Source organism: Cynocephalus volans, chromosome 17 (assembly GCF_027409185.1).
Source record: "Cynocephalus volans isolate mCynVol1 chromosome 17, mCynVol1.pri, whole genome shotgun sequence".
NCBI lineage: Eukaryota > Metazoa > Chordata > Mammalia > Dermoptera > Cynocephalidae > Cynocephalus > Cynocephalus volans.
In genome coordinates, this window is record NC_084476.1 from 7,684,811 (window position 1) to 7,704,085 (window position 19,275).

General features: G+C 53.9%; 1 non-coding gene across 1 annotated transcript; it reads left to right on the forward strand.

Annotated features, from left to right (window-relative positions):
• The first annotated feature begins 204 nt into the window (after nt 1-204).
• Nucleotides 205-277, forward strand: TRNAV-GAC (transfer RNA valine (anticodon GAC)). The gene has a single exon. It is a non-coding gene; the product is annotated as a tRNA-Val (tRNA).
• The last annotated feature ends 18,998 nt before the right edge of the window (nt 278-19,275 follow it).

The following is a 19,275-nucleotide window of genomic DNA, read 5'->3' on the forward strand; positions in this document are numbered from 1 at the left end:
TCTTTAGAAAACTATGTATTCAGATTTTTCGCCAATTTAAAAGAATGGGATATTTATCTTTTTATTATCAAGTTCTAATCTTTTTTTATATATTCTGGATACAAGCTCCTTCTAAGATATAAGATTGGGCCAGCCCGTGGCTCACTAGGGAAAGTGCGGTGCTGATAACACCAAGGCCACAGGTTCAGATCCCTATTTAGGGATGGCCGGTTAGCTCACTTGGTAGAGCGTGGTGCTGACAACACCAAGTCAAGGGTTAAGATCCCCTTACCGGTCATCTTTAAAAAAAGAAAAACTGATAAGATATAAGATTTGTAAAATTTTTCTCCAATTCTGTGGTTTTCTTTTCACTTTCTTTCACGTTTCTTTTCACTTTCTCTGTGGCATTCTTTGAGTGACAAAAGTTTTTAACTTTGATAATGTTCAGTTTATCCATTTTTTTCTCTCGTTGCTTGTGCTTTTGATGTCACGCCTAGAAAACCATTGCCTAATATAAGATCATGAAGATTTACACTTGTGTGTTCTTCTGAGAGTTTTACAGTTTTACCTCCCTAGTTTGGTCTTGAGGCACCCAAGGGGAACGGCTGATGGGACCGAGAGCCCGTGCTGGGAGGAAGGGGGTGCTGTGCGGTGTGAGAGGAAGAGCATCTGGCAAGCAGGAGTGACCTGGATAGGACCCAGCTGGGAAGGGGCAGCTACGCTCCCGGGATCAGTGAAGGGACCTTCGAGGAAGGGGGCAAGTGGAGAAGCACCTGGAGGACTGGATGGGGGTCTTTGGAGGTGGTTTCTGGGATAAGAAGGTCTGGGGCAGAGCTGTGAGGAGTCTGGAAAGGGACTGTGAAGTGATACACTCTCCCCTGCTGTCCTTTCCTCACCCACCTCCTGAGCCCTGGGGTCCTACGTCCCGGGTCAGGGGTTGAACTGGCACATGGAGGGCCAGGGCTGGGGCTGGACAGTGGCCTCTCTGCTCTGCCAGGTGCCTTGAGTTCTCTGACAACTGCCATGAAGGGTCACACAGGTGCTGCATGGACACCAAGCGAGAGCCCCACCCATTTCCCCAAGGGGGGTCTCTCCCCGGGGTAGGTGGGGTCAGTGACCCACAACTTTCATTGTGACTCCATCCTTCCCTGTGTCCAGGCCATGCCCCCATTTGTTTCATCTTTTTCATTCACCAATGAGCTGTGAGCATTGAGGACACGCCTACTTCAGTGTTGCCTGGCACCGCCCGCTCCCACCAGCTCTGGCTCAGTTGCACATCTGCGTTGTCAGCTGAAGGAACCAAGTCCCCAGTGCCTGGATGGTGGTGACACGGCCCCCCTTACCTTTTCCCTGCCTCGAGACATCAGAGGAAACCTGACAGAGGAAATTGACTGTGGCCAAGAATAAGGTATAGCATGTTGGGTTGCAGGCCCCAGACCCAGCCTGAGGCCCCTCTGATGGTGGGACAGGGGCAGGACTCGGTGTCACTTCTGAGGCACATAGGGCTTATCCCTCTGAGCCTATTGACTCCCGTCACCAAAGTCTTCTCAGCCATCCCAGCCCCTGCCCTCGCCAGCTGTCCCTTGTCATTACTGCCTGGAGCCCAGACTTTGACCTGATGGCCCAGTCCCCTAAGTGTTTTCACCCTCATTCCAGCTTCTCTGGTCATGGCACAAATTTCCATTTGGAAGGGCACTCAGAACTAGGGGAAGCAGGACCGAGAGGTTTCTGTCTCCCTCACTCCCTTTACTTAGACATTTACTACCTGAAAAGCCTACATATCACCAGTGAGCTTGAAATGTTGACAATATCTTTGGGTGACAATTGGGAGAATGGGTTTGGTTTAGTTTTCTCCCAAGTTTCTACTCTCTAGAGACAATTTAGATCCTATTTCTGAGTCTGTATCTCACATTAGAGTTCCCTAGGATTCTGGGACCAGAGCACCTTTCAGTCAGGGCCCTCTGGAGGGAGATGTGCTTATCTTCTGTGGAACAAATCCTGGGCAACTGAACTTCACAGCTTGAATCTTGCCCAGATCATCTCAATCTGGGGTGCCACAGGATTCATAGGGGGCATCTTTCTAACAAATGAGATTTGCTCGATTCTTTTGAGAGAAGAAAAATCGATTAATGAACTCAGGTGTGACATTCATCTAGATTTGTAAGATCGTAACAGACTTCTCTCTGAAATGATGCCTGAGTTGTCCTCTTTTTATTAGGTCCCCAGATCCCTAGGGGTGTGCCCTCACGACTTCTGCCATTAGGATACATTGATATAAATGTTTGAAAAGTACTGGTGTGCAGCTCTCACAGCTCTGTAAGGGAGGACCCCAATGTCTGATTTGTACTTTGCCAACTGGCAGCTGCTGATTCTTGACAAAGCCCCAGAAGACTGAAGTTAAATTCCATTCTTGCCTTTTTTCAGTCATGTTATCGGTCCATTCCTTCAACCATTTAATGATCATTACAACACCGTGTAAGGTTGCTGGTGGCATTAAATCAGATGGTATAAGGAAGAATATTTTGGAAAAACTGTAAAGTAGGATGGAAGTATAGGGGCTTATCGGTCTCCTGAATATTACTGCTTTTCCCTTTCACAGTTAAGAGGTTATCAATGGAGAAACAGCCCTGGTGGTCCTCCAGAGCAAAGAACAAAATGAAAACTGGCAGTAGCCCTGATCTAGCAACCTCTGGGGGTTGCCATTTGCCTAAGGAGGTGAGTCTCGGCTGGTCAGGCTCCTGGAAACAGGGGGTTCAAGAGACAGTAGGGGGTAATGGTAAGGATCATGGAAGAAATGTCAGGGACTGGTTAAGTCTGGGTTTGAATCCTGCATCTCCCTCTGCAAGGGTTATGATTTAGGACTCGTCCCTGAGTCTTCTCCCTTGAAGCTGTGCACACAAAGACAGACCACGAGCTTGGCTCTCATCGGGTCCAGCTGCAGGAAGCACAGGTTGATGTTGATAACACCAAGATCCAGGGCTCAATCCCTATACTGGCCACCAAAAGAAAAAAATAAAAAACAAAAGTACAGGATAAGAGCTGTTCAGGAGGGGAGGGTCGATGGGGGAGAGAGACCTTCAGAAGTGGGCACAGAGGGGCTACAGGAAGAGGCCTGGTCCAGGTCAGACAGGAAAGAGACTTTTGCCAGCTGATGGGGAAGAAACGACAGCAGAGGGCTTAGCCACTGAGGGGGACAGAGCGTCTCCATGTGCACTCTCATCTCTTCTAGCCCACATCATACATCAGTGGGGAGGCCTTTGTGACATCAATGGGGAGGCTTCTGTGACATTAGTTTACATGAAGGAGCTGGAGGTAAGTGCCCTGCGGGCCAGCCTCTTGACCACCTCTCATGGTGGGGGCACCCAGCCCCTCTCTGCCAGCTGAGACAGCCCCCACCCCACCCCTAATGATCGCTCTCTCTACCTCTCCCCCAGAACTCCTCCACCTCCTCCTCTCTGCACGTGCCTCAGAGCAGATGCCTAGATCTAGCAGTAGCCTGATACTACAGCTACATAGAAAACAAACGTTGAAGGAGCATGATCCAGGAGTTGGTAAGAGTCCAGTGGGGTCCCCTGATTCCACACTGCCAATCCTGGGCTCCAATTTCCCCTGGGGGATCTAAAGAAAAGGGGCTGGGGGTTCCTGTGCCAAGGGAGAATGGGGTGCTCAGGGGCCTAGCAGGAGGGGCCCCAGACCATGCGGCATGGCTCTTTCCGTTGCTGCCCTGTCTGCCCACTCTCTCTTCTCCAGACACCCCTGCTTGACTCCTCGCCACACGTGCCCTTGGCTGTCCCTTTGCTGGAAACACTAGGCTGACTGTTGTCTGAAGTCCTATGTTCCCACCCTGACTTAGTTCCTGCTTTGCTCTGTCTTTGGTTTTGGACAAGCCACCTCTCCTTCCAGGGCTTGAGTGTCTTGAGATAGAACTAGAGGGTATCAAAGGCCCCTTTCAGCTCTAAGAATGAAAGATTTCTAGACACACATGAGACATCAGGGAGACAGGGATCTTGCCTGTCCTTTTCATACCTGGATCCCTGCTGTTAAGAGCAGTTCCAGTCCCATAGTGTGTGGTTCATGGTGAATACATGCACCGTTGTAAATCACAAGCTGGGAGAAGGGTAGTCTTTCCTTTCTCAGCCTCCATTTCTAGAAGTTTCTGTGGCTGTCCTTTAAAGAGAATCCAGATTCAGATGTTCAGCTCTGTAGCTGTGAGTGAAAGCCAACAAAGATCCAAATTCTCTTTCCTTGGGAGTTCGAGGAGAGTTTGTCAATTTGCGTCCCCATAGGGTCTGAGAGCTTTTCCTTGAAAATCCCTTCCTGTCCCCTGCCCACCACTCTGGTCTGGGGAATGGAGCTGAGGGGACAACCTCGGTCACTTTCCTGTGATGCTCCACACAGAAAAAACAGCACCAGGAAACTCTGGACCAACAGGAAAGAGGAACATGATTTCTTTGTTCGCTCATTCCATGTCTGATGGGTTTGGGGAAAGACTCAGATGGGGAGCTGCAGGCTTGTTCTGTCCACCCCCAACCTGGAGAAGGCTCAACCCCTGCACCCCACCCTCGGCCCCACAAGGTCACTGAGAATCTGGCCTCATTGGTGGGCCTGTCCTGGGCCATTGGTGGCATTCTGGGGTCCTGTCCCTTGCTGCTGCATCTCTGCCTCCCTGGTAAAAGATGTTTCTTTCCTCTTCCTACCACAGGAGAGTAGGTGTCAGCAGGTGAACTCCCTGCAGGAACAACTGCAGGTGAGTGGACTCTGTGGCACCCCTCATGTCCCCTGGAGAACCTTCCTTTCCCTCTCTCAGCATCCATTTGGCTTTTCTCCCAAAGGCTCAGATTCGGACCACTGACGTCTTTATGTTTGAAAAGGCACAGTTAGAGAGAGCCCTGGCTGACACTCACCATGCGGTCTGGCAGAAAGCAGGTATGAATCTGGGCACCCTTTCCCCCTCAACCTGGTGCCTTGGCAGGCCTTTGGGGGAGTCCTTTGGGCTCCGTTCCTGACCTCTGTCATTCCAGGGGAGTGTGAACATCTGGCGAGCTGCCTGTGCTCACTTGAGTGCAGATAAAAGAGCTGCAGTGGAGTCTGACCACTGTCTCTGTACAACAGAAGGAGGCAGAGAGGGTGAGTCCAGCCACCTGCCCTCACGCTTGCACCTCCACCCCCGGCGGAAAAAATGGCCTTAGAGAATTAGATAGACCTGGATGTTCACGTCCCAGCTGTAAGTGATGTTAGCAGTTAACCGCTAATACTTTATTTCATCTACAAAATGGAGATAGTAATAGTAACTGCCTCTATGGTGGTTGTGAGGATTCAGTGCATTGTTAGCATGGTGCCTGGTGACGCACTCAATACAGAGTCAAATGATGGTGATGACAGTCATAACAATGGCAACATGACCCGATATCCCTGGGCCTCGGTCAGCCGGCTGTAAATCAGATCTCTTTCCCTGCCTCTTCCACCCTTACTGAGTTCTTAGTAAGACCAACTGAGAACATGGGCTTGGAAATGCTTGAAAAAGATGTCAAGTGTGATTCAGGGGAGCAAATGTCACTGCGGAATGGTTGCTGTGTCAGTGTTCGTGTGCCCCGACTACATCTTCTTCCTGCCGAATCCTGACTTCGCCTTTCTGCATTTGCAGTCCTACCGCGACCTGAAGAAAGAGCGAGATGCTCTCCACCTGCACTTGGAGGACAAGAAGTAGGAGGGGGACAGTGGATGGCAGGTCTGGGGGCCTCAGCGCAGTCAATGTGGTGGGAGGTAGGAGGGTACAGGTGAGCACAATGAGGGGGACATACAGGTTTCAGCATGTACAGAGCCAAGCTCTGGCCCCAGCTGTGCCAGTGACTCACGTGTGGCCTCAGGCAATTCATGTCCACTCTCTGGACTGGCACTTGTGACTTGGTTCCTGGAATCCCCTTCTCATGCCATGGTCCTCTGGTTGTGTGGCAAAGTCAGTGCATGATCACCAAAGTGGTCTTTTCTGTTCCTCGTTCTTTCCATTCTCCTCCACCTCTGGCCACAGGAACAGCAATGAGGACCACAAGTGTCACCAGTCCCAACTGAAGAGGAAGCTTCAGGTCCTTGTGATGGAGAAGGCGGCCTTGCAGCTCCAGATGAAGAAGCTTGAGGCATCCAAGCTCCTGCCACGACAGGTGAGCGGCTGCAGCACAGGGTTTTGGTTTTATGGGGGTGGGGTAGAGAGGGAGGTGACAGCTTGTCCCTTCTGCAGCCGCTCCCTCCATGGCTCAGCCCCTATGCTCTGGGCAGGTGCACGCTTCAAGGGAGAAGCATGGCGTGAGTCAGGTCCAGGAGCCAGTGACCTGTGAGGCCGATGTAAGCAGGTGGACAGGTAAGCTGGGGCTGGGGTGGCCTGGCAGCGGGCGGGGGGAAGAGAAAGAGGTGTGCACCAGCAGACGGCAAGTCTGCTCACCTGAGCCTCAGTGTCCCCATCTGCAAAGAGGGGTGGGGTGCCCATCGTCAGCCACCCACAGTTGTCTTGAGCATAAGAATGTGAAGAACTCTATTTGAAAGTGGTTTGAATGATTGACCATCATCTGGGCATGAGGAATGATTAGACAAGAAGCCATGGTCTGGGCGAGGCTGAATTAGGAGCTGTGGGTCGAGAAGAGAGTTTTGTGCAACTCCAGAGGCCAGAATCCCTCATCATCTGATTCATTTCTCAGCTGAGCCTCCACCACCGGAGCCACCAGCAGGGCTCAGCGAGGAAGAACAGGGGCTGCAGGTGGAGGCGGAGCAGCTGCAGAAGCAGCCGGAGAGCCTGGCGTGTCAGCTACGGCTCAGGTAAAGGACAATGAGGATCTGAGCCACCTGAACCGGGAGCAGGAGGAGCGGCTGCTGGAGCTGGGGCAGCTGCTGGGCTCTGAGGCAAGCAGCACAGGCAAGTGCTGGAGGGCACGCAGTGCCACCATGCCACCACCAGCTCGTGCTGTCCCAGGCCCGTGAGCTCCAGGAGCAGCTCTGGCTGAGCTGTACTGGCTTCCTCAGCCTGGTGTGTCACCTGCCCTGCCGGCCTGCCCTCCACACTCACCCCCTGGGACTTTGTTTCCCTACCTGTGAACTGGGGTGCTGGAGACCTCACAGGAAATGGTACCCGGGAAGGCACCTGTGAGCCAGTGACCTGTGCCCCCTTCCCTGTGCCGTGGGTCTCCAGCAGCATCAGGGGCCGCCAATTGCTTCTCTCCATCCAGACCAATTAGAACATGGAGGTCTCCAGTGCTGCAGTCGGGGCAGCATGAGAAGATGGAGCTGGCTGAGAAGTTGGGCCAGAAAAGAAAAAAAACTGAAAATCAGAAAACAAACAAAAAAAGACAAGAAACTATGAAGAAGAAAGAGAAAACTCCAAGATAAAAGAATAAACACCCAAAAGAACAAAACAACCATAAATGAAGAAAATACCCAACATAGGAAGAAAACACCCGGAAAAAGGAGAAAACAACCCCCAAAAGGAAGAAAACTCCAAGCAGAAGAAAACACACCAAATAGGAAAACACCCCAAAGAGGAAATCACCCAGAAGAAGAAAACACCTCAAAAATAAGAAGAGAATCACAACAAAAAGAAGAAACCTCCATAAAAGAAGAAAAAACAAACAAACAAACAAAATAGAACAAACGCCTAACAAAAAGAAAACTCCAGTTCCGGCCCGTGGCTCACTGGGGAGAGCGTGGTGCTGACCACACCAAGTCAAGGGTTAAGATCCCCTTACCAGTCATCTTTTTAGAAAAAAAAACTTTTTAAAAAGAAAAAATAAAGAAAACTCCAACAGAAAGAAGAAAACTACCCATTAAAAGAAGAAACCCCCCCCAAAGAAAAATAGACCCCCACGAAACAAGAAAACATCCCCAAAAGCCCCAAAAGAAAACCCTCACAAAACAAAACACCAACAAAAAGAAGAAAACCAAAATAAGAGTGCCAAAAAAAAGGAAGAATACAAACAAACAAAAAAACCACAAAAAATGCAACAAAGAAAAATAGAAAAAAAAAAAAAAAGGAAATGAGAAAAAAGAAAGAAAAAATACCATAAAAGAGAAACCAAAAAAAAAGAAGACAACAACGGGCCGGCGCGTGGCTCACTCGGGAGTGTGTGATGCTGATAACACCAAGGCCACGGGTTCAGATCCCATATAGGGCTGGCTGGTTGGCCCACTGGGAGAGCATGGTGCTGACAACACCAAGTCAAGGGTTAAGATCCCCTTACCGGTCATCTTAAAAAAAAAAAGAAAAAGAAAAGAATAATCAACAACAACAAAAAAAAAAGAGAGAGAGAAAAGAAAGCAGCAGGGTGCCCTTACCAGTAGTCCAGTCTCAGGGGCCTGCAGAGGAAGACCACTGCAATTGGTCCCTTGGGCAGGGCAGGCCAGGAGGTCCTAGGGTCAGGCCACGGCAGGGGGCCTTTAGTGCCAGAGCAGGCCAAGGAAGCACTTACGGCAGGCCTGCCAGGCCAGGCAAAGCCAGCGTAGTCTTAGAGCCAGGGCAGGCCAGGGGGACCCTTAGCATGAAGACAGGCCAAATGGTCCCTGGACAGACCAGTCAAGGGGGCACTTAGGGCATGTAGGACTGCCCTTAGTGGCAGGGTGACCCTTATGGCAGTGGTCCCCTAGGGGCAGAACAGTAAAGGGGGGCCATGTGGCAGGTTAGGCCAGTGGGTTCCTTGGGCAGGACAGGCCAGTCTGCCCCTTAGCGGTAGGAGTCCCTTGGCAGCATGCTTGGCCAGGGCAGCCCTCAGTGGCAGGAGAGGGCACAGGGGCCCTAGGGTCAGGTCAGGCCATGGGAACAATTAGTGGAAGGCACGCCCAGGCAGGGGCACCCAAAGCAGGCCAGGACAGAAGTGGCCCATACTTCCAGGCCAGGACAGGCCAGAAGGGCCCTGGGGACAATCCAGGACAGGCCAGGGTGGTCCTTGGATCTAGGCCAGGCTGGGCCAGACAGGCCCATAGTGCCAGGCCGGGTCAGGCCTGCAGGATCCTAAGGGGGATCCCAGGGGGGCTCTTAGCACCAAGACAGGCCAAGGTAGCCCAGGGACAGGCCAGTCAAGTGGGGCACTAAGTGGCAGGGTTGCCCTTAGTGGCAAGATGGCCCTCATGGCTGTGGTCTGCTAAGGGCAGACTAGTAAAGGGGGGCCATATAGCAGAACAAGCATTGGATTCCTTGGGCAGGACAGGCCAGGCTGGCCCATAGCAGTAGAACGCCCTTGGCAGCCCTGGAGCCAGGGCAGCCCTTAGTGGCAGGTGAGGGCACAGTAGACCTAGGGTCAGGCCAGGCCATGGGAGCACCTAGTGGAAGGCAAGACCTGGCAGGGGTGCCCATAGCACCAGGCCAGGACAGAGGTGGCCCATAGTGCTGGGCCAGGACTGGCCAGAAGGGCCCTGGGGACAACCCAGGACAGGCCAGGGTAGTCCTTGGCTCTGGGCCAGGCTGGGCCAGACAGGCCCATAGTGCCAGGCCAGGTCAGGCCTGCAGGATCCTAGGATAGGCCAGGCCAGACCAGGGTGGCTCTGAGACAGTGGGTCTCTGGTGCAGGCCTGGCTAGGCCCGCCCTTAGTGGCAATGGGGCCATCAAAAGGCCTGGCCAGGGAAGCCCTTAGTGGCAGGCCAGGAAACGCCAGAGGTGCCTTTAGTGGCAGGACAGGTGAGGCCAGGGGCTCTCTTAGAGGAAGACCAGGCCAGGCCAAGGGGACCCTAGGGGGGCTCTTTCTTTCTTTTTCTTCCTTCCTCTCTCCCTCCTCCCTCCACTAACCTTCACTAACCTTTGCTAACCTTCCCTTAACCTTCCCTTCACCTTCCCCTTACCTTCCCTTAACATTCCCTTAACCTTCCCCAACCTTCCCTTCACCTTCCCATAACCTTCCCTTAACGTTCCCTTAACCTTCCCTTAACCTTCCATTAACCTTCTGTTAACCTTGCCTAACGTTCCCTTAACCTTCCCTAACCTTCCCTTAACATTCCCCTAACCTTCCCCTAACCTTCCCTTAACATTCCCCGAACCTTCCCCTAACCTTCCCTTAACCTTCCCTTAACCTTCCCCACTTTCCCTTAACCTTCCCCTAACCTTTCCTTAACCTTCCCTTAACATTCCCCTAACCTTCCCCTAACCTTCCCTTAACATTCCCTAACCTTCCCCTAACCTTCCCTTAACATTCCCCTAACCTTCCCCTAACCTTCCCTTAACCTTCCCTTAACCTTCCCCAACTTTCCCCTAATCTTCCCCTAACCTTCCCTTAACCTTCCCCAACTTTCCCTTAACCTTCCCCTAACCTTGCCCTAACCTTCCCCAACCTTCCCTTAACCTTCCCCTAACCTTCCCCTAATCTTCCCTCCCCTCCCCTCCCCTCCCCTCTTTCCTTCCCTCTTTCCTTCTTTATTTATTTAGGGGCTCGTTTTTCCTTCCTTCCTTCCCTCCTTCCTTCCTTCCTTCCTTCCTTCCTTCCTTCCTTCCTTCCTTCCTTTCTTTCTTTCTTTCTTTCTTTCTTTCTTTCTTTCTTTCTTTCTAGTCCTAGGGGACAGCAGGCCAGAACAGGGGGCCACTTAGAGGCAGGTCAGTCCAGGCCAGGGGGCACTAGGGGGGCTCTTTTCTTCCTTCCCTCCTTCCTTCCTGCTTGCCTTTTCTTTCTTTCCTTCCTTCCTTCCTTCTTTCTTTCTTAGGGGTCTGTTTCTCTCTCTCTCTCTCTCTCTCCTTCCTTTCTTTGTTTCCTTCTTTCTTCTAGCCCACCTATGTCCCTCCTGGCCTGCCCTGCCACTAACAGGCAGGATGCCCTGGCCTGACCTCCCCTTGGGCCCCCAAGAATGAAAGAAAGCCCCCCCCAGGGCACCCCCAGGCTGGCCTGCCTCTAAGAGACACCCTGGCCTCACTTGACCTGTCCTACCACTAACGGTGCTCCTGGACTTTCCTACCCTGCCACTAACGGTCCCTAGCCAGGCCTGCTAAGGGCCCCACTGCCACTATGGGTGGGCCTGACCAGGTGTAGAGAAGAGACCCACTGGTTGGGCCTGCCTCAGGTCTGTCCTGGCCTGCCTGTAAGAGACTCCCAGGGCAGGCCAGGCTAGTCCAGGGGTTCTCTTACATGCAGGCAGGTGAGGCCAGAAGGGCCATAGCAGTAAGGAGGCCAAGGGGGCCATGGGCCAGACCATTCGAAGAGGGCCCTTAGTGGCATGGCAGGGCATGCCAGGTGATCTCTTAGAGGCAAGCCGAGGGCCTCTTACCACCAAGACAGGCCAAGGTGGCCCAGGGACAGGCCAGTCAAGTGGGGCACTAAGTGGCAGGGTGGCCCTTATGGCTGTGGTCTGCTAGGGGCAGACTAGTAAAGGGGGGGCCATATAGCAGAACAAACATGGGATTCCTTGGGCAGGACAGGCCAGGCTGGCCCATAGCATAGGAGGTCATTGGCAGCCTAGGAGCCAAGGCAGCCCTTAGTGGCAGGCAAGGGCACAGGGGCCCTAGGGTCAGCGCAGGCCATGGGAGCACCTAGTGGAAGGCAAGGCCAGACACGGGCACCCGTAGGACCAGGCCAGGACATTGGTGGCCCATACTTCCAGGCCAGGACAGGCCAGAAGGGCTCTGGGGACAACCCAGGACAGGCCAGGGTAGTCCTTGGCTCTGGGCCAGGCTGGGCCAGACAGGCCCATAGTGCCAGGCCAGGTCAGGCCTGCAGGATCCTAAGGGGGATCCCAGGGGGGCTCTTAGCATCAAGATAGGCCAAGGTAGCCCAGGGACAGGCCAGTCAAGTGGGGCGCAAAGTGGCAGAGTTGCCCTCAGTGGCAGGATGGCCCTCATGGCTGCGTTCTGCTAGGGGCAGACTAGTAAAGGGGACTGTATGGCACAACAACTACTGGGTTCCTTGGGCAGGACAGGCCAGGCTGGCCCATACCAGTAGAAGGCTCTTGGCAGCCTAGGAGCCAGGGCAGCCCTTAGTGGCAGGTGAGGGCACAGTAGACCTAGGGTCAGGCCAGGCCATGGGAGCACCTAGTGGAAGGCAAGACCTGGCAAGGGTGCCCATAGCACCAGGCCAGGACAGAGGTGGCCCATAGTGCTGGGCCAGGACTGGCCAGAAGGGCCCTGGGGACAACCCAGGACAGGCCAGGGTAGTCCTTGGCTCTGGGCCAGGCTGGGCCAGACAGGCCCATAGTGCCAGGCCAGGTCAGGCCTGCAGGATCCTAAGGATAGGCCAGGCCAGACCAGGGTGGCTCTGAGACAGTGGGTCTCTGGTGCAGGCCTGGCTAGGCCCGCCCTTAGTGGCAATGGGGCCATCAAAAGGCCTGGCCAGGGAAGCCCTTAGTGGCAGGCCAGGAAACGCCAGAGGTGCCCTTAGTGGCAGGACAGGTGAGGCCAGGGGCTCTCTTAGAGGAAGACCAGGCCAGGCCAAGGGGACCCTAGGGGGGCTCTTTCTTTCTTTTTCTTCCTTCCTCTCTCCCTCCTCCCTCCACTAACCTTCACTAAACTTTGCTAACCTTCCCCAACCTTCCCTTCCCCTTCCCTTAACCTTCCCTTAACCTTCCCTAACCTTAACCTTCCCTTAACCTTCCCTAACCTTAACCTTCCCTTAACCTACCCTAATCTTCCCTTAACCTTCCCCTAACCTTCCCTTAACCTTCCATAACCTTCCGTAACCTTCCCTTAACCTTCCCTTAACCTTCCCCTAACCTTCCCTTAACCTTCCGTAACCTTCCCTTAACCTTCCCTTAACCTTCCCTTAACCTTCCTTAATCTTCCCTCCCTTGCCCTCCCCTCCCCTCTTACCTTCTCTCTTTCCTTCTTTATTTATTTAGGGGCTCTTTTTTCTTTCTTTGCTTCCTTCTTTCCTTCTTTCTTCTTTTCTTTCTTTCTTTCTTTCTTTCTTTCTTTCTTTCTTTCTTTCTTTCTTTCTTTCTTTCTTTCTTTCTTTCTTTCTTTCTTTCTTTCTTTCTTTCTTTCTTTCTTTCTTTCTCTCTTCTTTCTTTCTTTCTTTCTTTCTTCTTCTTCTTTCTTTCTTTCTTTCTCTTTCTTTCGAGTCCTAGGGGACAGCAGGCCAGGAGAGCCCTTACTGGAGGCCAGGCTAGGCCAGGCCAGAACAGGGGGCCACTTAGAGGCAGGTCAGTCCAGGCCAGGGGGCACTAGGGGGGCTCTTTTCTTCCTTTCCTCCTCCTTCCTGCCATCCCTTCCCTCCCTCCCTGTCTTTCCTCCCTTCTATTCCTGCCTTTTCTTCATTTCTTTCCTTCCTTCCTTCGTTTTATCCTTCTTTCTCTCTTTCTTCCCTTCCTTCTTTTTTTCATTGGGATCTCTTTCTTTCCTTCTTTCTTTCTTTGGGGTCTGTTTCTCTCTCTCTCTCTCTCTCTCTCTCTCTCTCTGCTTTCTTTCTTTGTTTCCTTCTTTCTTCTAGCCCACCTATGTCCCTCCTGGCCTGCCCTGCCACTAACAGGCAGGATGCCCTGGCCTGACCTCCCCTTGGGCCCCCAAGAATGAAAGTAAGCCCCCCCCAGGGCACCCCCAGGCTGGCCTGCCTCTAAGAGACACCCTGGCCTCACTTGGCCTGTCCTACCACTAACGGTGCTCCTGGACTTTCCTGGCCTGCCACTAACGGTCCCTAGCCAGGCCTGCTAAGGGCCCCACTGCCACTATGGGTGGGCCTGACCAGGTGTAGAGAAGAGACCCACTGGTTGGGCCTGCCTCAGGTCTGTCCTGGCCTGCCTGTAAGAGACTCCCAGAGCAAACCAGGCCAGTCCAGGGGTTCTCTTACATGCAGGCAGGTGAGGCCAGAAGGGCCATAGCAGTAAGGAGGCCAAGGGGGCCATGGGCCAGGCCATTCGAAGAGGGCCCTTAGTGGCATGGCAGGGCATGCCAGGTGATCTCTTAGAGGCAAGCCGAGGGCCTCTTACCACCAAGACAGGCCAAGGTGGCCCAGGGACAGGCCAGTCAAGTGGGGCACTTAATGGCAGGGTGGCCCTTATGGCTGTGGTCTGCTAGGGGCAGACTAGTAAAGGGGGGCCATATAGCAGAACAAGCATTGGATTCCTTGGGCAGGACAGGCCAGGCTGGCCCATAGCAGTAGAAGGCTCTTGGCAGCCTAGAGCCAGGGCAGCCCTTAGTGGCAGGTGAGGGCACAGTAGACCTAGGGTCAGGCCAGGCCATGGGAGCACCTAGTGGAAGGCAAGACCTGGCAAGGGTGCCCATAGCACCAGGCCAGGACAGAGGTGGCCCATAGTGCTGGGCCAGGACTGGCCAGAAGGGCCCTGGGGACAACCCAGGACAGGCCAGGGTAGTCCTTGGCTCTGGGCCAGGCTGGGCCAGACAGGTACATAGTGCCAGGCCAGGTCAGGCCTGCAGGATCCTAAGGATAGGCCAGGCCAGACCAGGGTGGCTCTGAGATAGTGGGTCTCTGGTGCAGGCCTGGCTAGGCCCGCCCTTAGTGGCAATGGGGCCATCAAAAGGCCTGGCCAGGGAAGCCCTTAGTGGCAGGCCAGGAAACGCCAGAGGTGCCCTTAGTGGCAGGACAGGTGAGGCCAGGGGCTCTCTTAGAGGAAAACCAGGCCAGGCCAAGGGGACCCTAGGGGGGCTCTTTCTTTCTTTTTCTTCCTTCCTCTCTCCCTCTTCTCTCCACTAACCTTCACTAACCTTTGCTAACCTTCCCTTAACCTTCCCTTCACCTTCCCCTAACCTTCCCTTAACATTCCCTTAACCTTCCCCAACCTTCTCCTAACCTTCCCTTAACGTTCCCTTAACGTTCCCTTAACCTTCCATTAACCTTCCGTTAACCTTGCCTAACCTTCCCTTAACATTCCCCTAACCTTCCCCTAACCTTCCCTTAACATTCCCCTAACCTTCCCCTAACCTTCCCTTAACCTTCCCTTAACCTTCCCCAACTTTCCCTTAACCTTCACCTAACCTTCCCCTAACCTTCCCCAACCTTCCCCTAACCTTCCCCTAACCTTCCCTTAACATTCCCCTAACCTTCCCCTAACCTTCCCTTAACCTTCCCTTAACCTTCCCCAACTTTCCCTTAACCTTCACCTAACCTTGCCCTAACCTTCCCCAACCTTCCCTTAACCTTCCCCTAACCTTCCCTTAACGTTCCCTTAACCTTCCCTTAACCTTCCATTAACCTTCCGTTAACCTTCCCCTAACCTTCCCTTAACCTTCCCTAACCTTCCCCTAACCTTCCCTTAACATACCCCTAACCTTCCCCTAACCTTCCCTTAACATTCCCCTAACCTTCCCCTAACCTTGCCTTAACCTTCCCTTAACCTTCCCCAACTTTCCCTTAACCTTCCCCTACCTTGCCCTAACCTTCCCCAACCTTCCCTTAACCTTCCCCTAACCTTCCCCTAATCTTCCCTCCCCTCCCCTCCCCTCCCCTCTTTCCTTCCCTCTTTCCTTCTTTATTTATTTAGGGGCTCGTTTTTCCTTCCTTCCTTCCTTCCTTCCTTCCTTCCTTCCTTCCTTCCTTCCTTCCTTCCTTCCTTCCTTCCTTCCTTCCTTCCTTCCTTCCTTTCTTTCTTTCTTTCTTTCTTTCTTTCTAGTCCTAGGGGACAGCAGGCCAGAACAGGGGGCCACTTAGAGGCAGGTCAGTCCAGGCCAGGGGGCACTAGGGGGGCTCTTTTCTTCCTTCCCTCCTTCCTTCCTGCTTGCCTTTTCTTTCTTTCCTTCTTTCCTTCCTTCTTTCTTTCTTAGGGGTCTGTTTCTCTCTCTCTCTCTCTCTCTCTCTCTCTCTCTCTCTCCTTTCTTTCTTTGTTTCCTTCTATCTTCTAGCCCACCTATGTCCCTCCTGGCCTGCCCTGCCACTAACAGGCAGGATGCCCTGGCCTGACCTCCCCTTGGGCCCCCAAGAATGAAAGAAAGCCCCCCCAAGGGCACCCCCAGGCTGGCCTGCCTCTAAGAGACACCCTGGCCTCACTTGGCCTGTCCTACCACTAACGGTACTCCTGGACTTTCCTGGCCTGCCACTAACGGTCCCTAGCCAGGCCTGCTAAGGGCCCCACTGCCACTATGGGTGGGCCTGACCAGGTGTAGAGAAGAGACCCACTGGTTGGGCCTGCCTCAGGTCTGTCCTGGCCTGACCTGGCCTGCCTGTAAGAGACTCCCAGGGCAGGCCAGGCCAGTCCAGGGGTTCTCTTACATGCAGGCAGGTGAGGCCAGAAGGGCCATAGCAGTAAGGAGGCCAAGGGGGCCATGGGCCAGGCCATTCGAAGAGGGCCCTTAGTGGCATGGCAGGGCATGCCAGGTGATCTCTTAGAGGCAAGCCGAGGGCCTCTTACCACCAAGACAGGCCAAGGTGGCCCAGGGACAGGCCAGTCAAGTGGGGCACTAAGTGGCAGGGTGGTCCTTATGGCTGTGGTCTGCTAAGGGCAGACTAGTAAAGGGGGGGCCATATAACAGAACAAGCATTGGATTCCTTGGGCAGGACAGGCCAGGCTGGCCCATAGCAGTAGGAGGTCGTTGGCAGCCTAGGAGCCAAGGCAGTCCTTAGTGGCAGGCAAGGGCACAGGAGCCCTAGGGTCAGGCCAGGCCATGGGAGCACCTAGTGGAAGGCAAGGCCAGACACGGGCACCCGTAGGACCAGGCCAGGACAAGGGGGCCCATACTTCCAGGCCAGGACAGGCCAGAAGGGCTCTGGGGACAACCCAGGACAGGCCAGGGTAGTCCTTGGCTCTGGGCCAGGCTGGGCCAGACAGGCCCATAGTGCCAGGCCAGGTCAGGCCTGCAGGATCCTAAGGGGGATCCCAGGGGGGCTCTTAGCATCAAGATAGGCCAAGGTAGCCCAGGGACAGGCCAGTCAAGTGGGGCACAAAGTGGCAGAGTTGCCTTCAGTGGCAGGATGGCCCTCATGGCTGTGTTCTGCTAGGGGCAGACTAGTAAAGGGGACTGTATGGCAGAACAACCACTGGGTTCCTTGGGCAGGACAGGCCAGGCTGGCCCATACCAGTAGAAGGCTCTTGGCAGCCTAGGAGCCAGGGCAGCCCTTAGTGGCAGGTGAGGGCACAGTAGACCTAGGGTCAGGCCAGGCCATGGGAGCACCTAGTGGAAGGCAAGACCTGGCAAGGGTGCCCATAGCACCAGGCCAGGACAGAGGTGGCCCATAGTGCTGGGCCAGGACTGGCCAGAAGGGCCCTGGGGACAACCCAGGACAGGCCAGGGTAGTCCTTGGCTCTGGGCCTGGCTGGGCCAGACAGGTACATAGTGCCAGGCCAGGTCAGGCCTGCAGGATCCTAAGGATAGGCCAGGCCAGACCAGGGTGGCTCTGAGACAGTGAGTCTCTGGTGCAGGCCTGGCTAGGCCCACCCTTAATGGCAATGGGGCCATCAAAAGGCCTGGTCAGGGAAGCCCTTAGTGGCAGGCCAGGAAACGCCAGAGGTGCCCTTAGTGGCAGGACAGGTGAGGCCAGGGGCTCTCTTAGAGGAAGACCAGGCCAGGCCAAGGGGACCCTAGGGGGGCTCTTTCTTTCTTTTTCTTCCTTCCTCTCTCCCTCCTCTCTCCACTAACCTTCACTAACCTTTGCTAACCTTCCCTTAACCTTCCCTTCACCTTCCCTTAACCTTCCCTAACCTTAACCTTCCCTTAACCTTCCCTAACCTTAACCTTCCGTTAACCTTCCCTAACCTTAACCTTCCCTTAACCTACCCTAATCTTCCCTTAACCTTCCCCTAACCTTCCCTTAACCTTCCCTTAACCTTAACTTAACCTTCACTTAACCTTCCCCTAACCTTCCCTTAACCTTCCATAACCTTCCCCTAATCTTCCCTTAACCTTCCCGAACCTTCCCTTAACCTTCCCTTAACCTTCCTTAATCTTCCCTCCCTTCCCCTCCCCTCCCATCTTACCTTCTCTCTTTCCTTCTTTATTTATTTAGGGGCTCTTTTTTCTTTCTTTGCTTCCTTCCTTCCTTCTTTCCTTCCTTCTTTCTTTCTTTCTTTCTTTCTTTCTTTCTTTCTTTCTTTCTTTCTTTCTTTCTTTCTTTCTTTCTTTCTTTCTTTCTTTCTTTCTTTCTTTCTCTCTCTCTCTCTCTCTCTCTCTCTCTTTCTTTCTTTCTTTCTTTCTTTCTTTCTTTCTTTCGAGTCCTAGGGGACAGCAGGCCAGGAGAGCCCTTACTGGAGGCCAGGCTAGGCCAGGCCAGAACAGGGGGCCACTTAGAGGCAGGTCAGTCCAGGCCAGGGGGCACTAGGGGGGCTCTTTTCTTCCTTTCCTCCTCCTTCCTGCCATCCCTTCCCTCCCTCCCTGTCTTTCCTCCCTTCTATTCCTGCCTTTTCTTCATTTCTTTCCTTCCTTCCTTCGTTTTATCCTTCTTTCTCTCTTTCTTACCTTCCTTCTTTCTTTTTTTCATTGGGATCTCTTTCTTTCCTTCTTTCTTTCTTTGGGGTCTGTTTCTCTCTCTCTCTCTCTCTCTCTCTCTCTCTCTGCTTTCTTTCTTTGTTTCCTTCTTTCTTCTAGCCCACCTATGTCCCTCCTGGCCTGCCCTGCCACTAACAGGCAGGATGCCCTGGCCTGACCTCCCCTTGGGCCCCCAAGTATGAAAGAAAGCCCCCCCAAGGGCACCCCCAGGCTGGCCTGCCTCTAAGAGACACCCTGGCCTCACTTGGCCTGTCCTACCACTAACGGTGCTCCTGGACTTTCCTGGCCTGCCACTAACGGTCCCTAGCCAGGCCTGCTAAGGGCCCCACTGCCACTATGGGTGGGCCTGACCAGGTGTAGAGAAGAGACCCACTGGTAGGGCCCGCCTCAGGTCTGTCCTGGCCTGACCTGGCCTGCCTGTAAGAGACTCCCAGGGCAGGCTAGGCCAGTCCAGGTGGTCTCTTACAGGCCGGCGAGGCCAGGGGTCCATAGCAGTAAGGAGGCCAAGGGGGCCATGGGCCAGGCCATTCGAAGAGGGCCCTTAGTGGCATGGCAGGGCATGCCAGGTGATCTCTTAGAGGCAAGCCGAGGGCCTCTTACCACCAAGACAGGCCAAGGTGGCCCAGGGACAGGCCAGTCAAGTGGGGCACTAAGTGGCAGGGTGGTCCTTATGGCTGTGGTCTGCTAAGGGCAGACTAGTAAAGGGGGGGCCATATAACAGAACAAGCATTGGATTCCTTGGGCAGGACAGGCCAGGCTGGCCCATAGCAGTAGGAGGTCGTTGGCAGCCTAGGAGCCAAGGCAGTCCTTAGTGGCAGGCAAGGGCACAGGAGCCCTAGGGTCAGGCCAGGCCATGGGAGCACCTAGTGGAAGGCAAGGCCAGACACGGGCACCCGTAGGACCAGGCCAGGACAAGGGGGCCCATACTTCCAGGCCAGGACAGGCCAGAAGGGCTCTGGGGACAACCCAGGACAGG